At 43.3% G+C, this 5,761-nt stretch overlaps 1 long non-coding RNA gene across 1 annotated transcript; it reads left to right on the top strand.

Moving 5' to 3' along the window:
- The first annotated feature begins 210 nt into the window (after positions 1–210).
- On the top strand, positions 211–4,958 carry LOC132345151 (uncharacterized). The gene is made up of 2 exons (XR_009494288.1): positions 211–414; positions 4,612–4,958. It is a non-coding gene; the product is annotated as an uncharacterized lncRNA (long non-coding RNA).
- Positions 4,959–5,761: the final 803 nt, after the last annotated feature.

Consider the following 5,761-nt stretch of genomic DNA (forward strand, 5'->3'; position numbering starts at 1 on the left):
TTCAGTAGAAACTCAGACCATCGAAGTAAGAGATGAGATGGAGGACAGGAGACAAAGAGAAGGGGAAAAACAGGTTTCTCCAATCTATCCCTGGGATCATATGCGCAGAGCAGACAGAGAGACTGAGGAACAGCCACACAAGCTGTTGCCTCTTTATGAAACACCCACCGGGAGAAATAATCAGTCTGTGAAGAGTTAATAAGCCTTTTTCTTATCAAGAAATACAAAGAATCAAGGAGGATCTGGGAGACTATTTAGAGGACCCAGAAAAATATATTAGAGCTTTTAAAGGTGTTACTCTGCTTTATGACCTCACTTGGAAGGATGTGATGTATATCTTGGGACAAACGCTGACTCCTGAGTCAAAGACTCGAGTTTTGGGAAAAGCGGTTGCTTATGGAGATGAGTGGCTTGGTAATGAATCAGTAGGGAAGAGGGAGAACGGGATAGCGGCCCTCCCCACTGGGAATCAGGCGGTCCCAACTATAGAACCAGACTGGGACTACAACACAGCTAAAGAAGATGGGATCAGAGTCATTTTGTTAGATGTATTCTTGAGGGACTTAGGCAGGCACGTTCTAAGCCTTTAAACTATGGCAAATTGGCAGATATAGAACAGGAGGAGAAGAAAGCTCCTGGTAAATTCCTAGATAGACTGAGAGAAGGCCTTCGCAGATTCACTGAGATTGATCCTGAAAGTGAAGAGGGAAAAGTGATCTTAAAGGATAGATTTCTCACTCAGTCGGCTCCAGATATCCGCCGTAAGCTATTAAAACAGGCGTATGGACCAAATCAGTCTTTAGATACTCTGTTACAACTGGCTCAGACAGTCTATTATGATAGGGAATATGAGGAAAAGAAAGAAAGGCAAAAAAAGACAAAGGAAAAGGCGGAAGCCTTAGCCATGGCTATGAAAAACGTTCTTAAACAGCCTGAGAAAAATGCCCAGAGGGGCCCAGGTGAAAAGGGATGGGCTTGCTACTGCTGTGGAAAGGAGGGGCACCTCAAGCGGGATTGCCCTCAGGCATCTAAGCCGCCCCCGGCTCCATGTCCGGTCTGCAAAGGACCACACTGGAAGAGAGACTGCCCCCGGAGGCGTAGGTCTCCCGGGTCGGACTCTCAAGACAATCAGGACTGAAGGTGCCCGGGGGTCCCCACACAAGCTCCCGTCCTAATTACACCTGAGGAACCCCGGGTATTAATAGTTGTGGGGGGCCAATCTGTCGATTTCCTTTTAGATACTGGGGCAACTTATTCTGTGCTTACTGAAGCCCCTGGCCCACTTTCTTCCCGATCTGCTTCCGTAATGGGACTGTCTGGATGAGCCAAAAGGTATTATTTCAGTTATTCTTTATCTTGCAACTAGGATTCTGTGCTGTTTTCACACGAGTTTCTGATTGTGCCAGAATCTCCCTCACCCCTTTTGGGAAGGGATATACTGAGCAAGGTCCATGCCTCTGTTTTCATGAATATGGAGCCCTCCCTTTCTCTCCCTTTAGTTGAATAAAATGTAAATCCTAGAGTATTGGCTGATGGAAAATCTGTGGGTTGAGCACAAAATGCTATTCCTGTAGTTGTTAAGCTCAAAGACCCACACATATTTCCACATAAGAAGCAGTATCCTCTGAAACCTGAAGTTAAGGCAGGGTTAAAACCCATCATCGAAAATTTAAAGGAGCAGGGACTATTAATTCCCTGTAACCGTCCTTGCAACACTCCTATTTTGGGTATAAAGAAATCGAATGGTAAATGGAGACTAGTTCAAGATTTACAAATAATAAATGAGGCTGTAGTTCCTTTACACCCCATGGTGCCTAATCCTTATACTCTTGTCTAAAATTCCTGAACGGGCCAAATATTTCTCAGTAATTGATTTAAAGGATGCCTTCTATTCAGTGCCTTTGGCGGAAGAAAGTCAATTCCTATTTGCCTTTGAAGACCCTACGCAGCCAGCTTCTCAGTTAACCTGGACAGTTTTGCCCCAGGGATTTCGTGACAGTCCTCACTTATTCGGACAAAGTTTGTCACGGGATCTACAAAACTTTAATAGCTCTGAAGCAGTGGTGTTACAATATGTAGATGATATTTTGCTCTGTGCTGAGACAGAGGAAGCTTGTTCGCGAGCCTCAGAAGATTTCTTAAACTTTCTGACAGACTGTGGTTACAAGGCATCAAGAGAAAAGGCTCAGCTTTGTCAACAATCGGTTAGATATCTGGGCCTAATCATATCAGAAGGGACTAGAGCCATAAGCCCTGAGAAAATTAAACCTATACTAAATCACCCCCTACCTATGACTTTAAGACAACTGAGAGGATTTTGGGGAATCACAGGTTACTGTCGCATTTGGATTCCGGGTTATGGGGAACTTGCCCGGCCTTTATATAAACTTACAGCTGAAACTCAGCAGGCCCAAACCGACAAACTTGTTTGGTCTCCAGAAGCTCAAAAGGCTTTTAAGGTTCTTCAGACTGCTCTCCTGCAAGCTCCAGCTCTGAGCTTGCCCACAGGGTCAGAATTTAATTTGTTTGTCACTGAAAGAAAAGGTGTGGCATTGGGAGTTTTGACACAACCCCAAGGGCCTCACCAACAACCTGTTGCTTATCTAAGCAGAGAATTAGATGTAGTTTCACGTGGGTGGCCCCACTGCCTAAGAGTAATTGGGGCAGCGGCTTTATTAGCACCTGAAGCTTTAAAAATAATTAATGGATGAAACCTTACTGTACTGACTTCTCATGATGTGAGTGGAATCTTAAATTCTAAGGTTAATATTTGGATTACAGACAGTAGGCTTCTTAAGTATCAGTCATTGTTGTTAGAAGGACCAGTAACTAAGCTTAAAGTTTGTGGAAATTTAAATCCTGCCACTTTCCTTCCTGAGAAGGAAAATGAAACACCTGATCACGATTGTTCTCAATTCCTAACTTTGAACTATGCAGCTCGGGAGGATCTAAAGGATACCCCATTAGACAATCCTGACATGGAAATATTTACAAATGGCAGTTCTTTTGTTCAGGATGGAAAGCGTAAAGCAGGTTACGCCGTGGTGACTGCTGAACAGGTTTTAGAAGCAAAATCTCTCCCCCAGGGAACCAGTGCTCAGTTAGCGGAGCTTGTGGCCCTGACCCGAGCTCTAGAGTTAAGCAAAGGGCAGCAGGTAAATATCTACACAGATTCTAAGTATGCTTATTTGACTTTACATGCTCATGCTGCAATATGGAAAGAGAGACACTTTAAAACAGCAACAGGAGAACCTATTAAGCATTTCAGAGAGATCAAGAGACTTTTAACTGCTATATATTGTCGTAAAGAAGTAGCTGTTATGCACTGCAAAGGGCACAGCAGGGATGGGAGTAAAATAGCCGAAGGTAATCATCTGGCTGGCTGTCAAGCCAGAAAAGCGGCACTTTACAAAACCCTTCACTACAGACGCCTTTGATCTGGACAGGTCCTGTGGAACAGGAAAGACCACAATATACTGAGGAAGAATTAGAAAGATATGAGAAACGAGGAGCAAAGATTACTGATAAAGGATGGTTACAGTCTGAGGATGGACGATTAATAATTCCTGAAAATGCTCAGTGGAAAATTCTTAAGGGTTTACATCAGAGTTTTCATTTGGGTGCTGAGAGTACTTACCAAATGGTTTCTCGTTTGTTTGAAGGTAAAAATGTAATGAAAACTTTAAAGAATATTATCAAAAGGTGTGAGATTTGTCAAAAAAAATAACCCAAAGACTGAAAAGCTAGCAAAATCTGGATTACAATGAAGTGGGAAGTATCCTGGAGAGGATTGGGAAATTGATTTTACTCATATGCCAAAAGCGAATGGATATTCTTGCTTACAAGTTTGGGTAGATACCTTTACTGGATGGACTGAGGCTTTTCCCTGTCGTAGTGAACAGGCTAAGGAGGTTATAAAGATTTTAATCCATGAAATTATCCCCAGGTTTGGGCTGCCACGGAGCCTTCAGAGTGACAATGGCTCCGCCTTTAAAGCTGCTGTAACTCAGGGGGTATCTAAAGCTCTAGGAATAGAATATCACTTACACTGTTCCTGGAGACCCCAATCCTCCGGGAAAGTTGAAAAAGCTAATGACATTATCAAAAGACATCTGCGCAAATTAACTCAAGAGACACAGGACAAATGGATTAAAGTCCTACCCATAGCTTTAATGAGGGCTCGAACTACCCCCAAAAAGGAGGGACTGTCCCTCTTTGAATGTATTTATGGAAGGCCTTTCTTACACACAGACATTGTTATAGACCCTGAAGCCTTGGAATTAACTAATTATGTAACTCAGCTCTCAGCTTTTCAACAGACATTAACAGAACTCCGGGAGATGACTCCTGACCCAGCCTCCGAGACAAGCAAGCCTCTATTTGAGCCAGGAACCGAGGTCCTCATAAAAACACTGGGATCTGGGGGCCCATCCCTCGAGCCTCTCTGGGAAGGTCCTTACCAGGTTATTCTTTCTTCTCCCACAACTGTCAAAGTGCCAGGAATTGATTCGTGGGTACATCATACTCGAGTTAAGAGGTGGCACCCTGACCAAAATTAAGTGACTTCATTTTATGTCTTTACTTTCTATGCTCTGACTTTGTACCTTTTAGATGGGCCTGATAACCTATGTGAGCTTACTTCTGCTGACTCCAAATATCCTGAGTCTGCCGTTGGATCCTCAAGACAATGTCTTCCTGTCCTGGGCTCACTCTTATGCTGCATTCCACAATCGGTCTAACTGCTGGGTCTGCGGAGCACTCCCCTCTTTGTCAGTGGAAGGCTTCCCGTGGTGGACATCCCCACTTCAAGGAAAAGACTTTCTCCAAGTCTGTGAATACCTTCGACAACAATCACATGCGATGCCTCTTCTTCATCTGATGACATCTACCAACCCTAAAATGGACTGGTGCAACACTTTGTACTCTAACTATGGACATAATGTGACTTTTAATTTTGATTATACATTGTCTCGGTTCAACGACTATTTTGCTACATATAAGGTAAATAGGTCTAGATCTAATGGTTTTTTACCTGACGTTTATCAAATACGGGATGAGGTTACATGGCTAATTCCTGAAAAAGGACGTTTAATATCTACTGCCTCTATATGCTGGGAACAAACAGAGCCGTCCCCAAAAGTTAGCCAACAACTTAATTACAATGATTGGAAACAAGTGAGATATTTGTCTCAGGAAACATGCAATGTAATCATTCCCGTGTTTTCCAATCCCAGTTCAGGTTCTCCCTTTGTCTGGCCAGGCACGAATTGGGACTGGATATCTCAGTCGTGCTGGCTTGCTCCAAATGGGACTTATTGGACATGTGGCTCTTACCTATGGGCATGGCTTCCCCCTGGTTGGATAGGGAGATGCACCCTGGGTCTAGCCTTTACTCATGGCTTTATATTTTCAGAGCTTCCAGAAAAGCCTGCTAATTTACCCCACCTTAGAACTCTGTGGGCAAGGTCTGTATTTTATTGGTATGATTATTTGGCTACAGCGTTTGTTCCCTCTTTGGGAACCACAGATGTTAGGAGTGGATGCTTTGACTAATTTTACTTAACAGGCATTACAAGATTCTCAAAAGGCTATTTCAGCTCTTAATGCTGAACAAGCACAAATTAGAAAGGTGGTTTTACAAAACAGATTGGCTCTAGATATTCTGACAGCTGCACAAGGAGGAACTTGTGCCATTATTCATACCCAATGCTGTATATACCTGATATGAGCACGAATGTTACTCATTTTACTAACCACATGA

Source organism: Bos taurus, chromosome 4 (genome assembly GCF_002263795.3).
Source record: "Bos taurus isolate L1 Dominette 01449 registration number 42190680 breed Hereford chromosome 4, ARS-UCD2.0, whole genome shotgun sequence".
Lineage (NCBI taxonomy): Eukaryota > Metazoa > Chordata > Mammalia > Artiodactyla > Bovidae > Bos > Bos taurus.